A 623-nucleotide genomic window follows, 5' to 3' on the forward strand; every position below is an offset into this window, starting at 1 on the left:
TCTCAGATGATCCATGTTCCTGGTTTCTCCTGGTTTCTCAAACTTCTGGAAGCTCCACTACACCTTGGGCTTCACCTGCACAGATTCACACATTGCCCTCTCTGAAGAACATGGCTAGCATCCTAGGTCTTTTGAAATCAGGGTGAAAGGCTTTCTGACTCCACAACTCTTGCATTTTGCATGCACCTAAAACAAGTGCCATGTGGAGGATGCCAAAGTCTACCACCAGCTAGAGCAGTAGCCATGCTTCTCTCTTTCTTGGTGATAGGGACTGAATGCCTAGATTGCTAGTCACTCTAAATCCAATTCTGAGAAACAAATTTTTCTACACTGTTGACATTCTGGAACATGGTTCCCTGTGGCTTTTTCCACAAAGCAAAGTCTTTCACTTTTATAGCTTCAAGACTGCAAAGGTGGGACCCAGGCTGCGGGATCCTGAACAGACCCAGAGCGCAGGCCTGGCGAGTGAGTGAGACAACCGAGGGCCGTGGGATCCTGAATAGACCCAGAGTGCAGGCCCCATGAGTGAGTGAGATGACCCAAGCTGTGGGATCCTGAATAGACCCGGAGCACAGGCCAGTGAGCGAGACAACCAGGGGCCTGTGGATCCTCATTCAACCCAG

Source organism: Octodon degus, unplaced genomic scaffold (assembly GCF_000260255.1).
Source record: "Octodon degus isolate 3935 unplaced genomic scaffold, OctDeg1.0 scaffold00016, whole genome shotgun sequence".
Lineage (NCBI taxonomy): Eukaryota > Metazoa > Chordata > Mammalia > Rodentia > Octodontidae > Octodon > Octodon degus.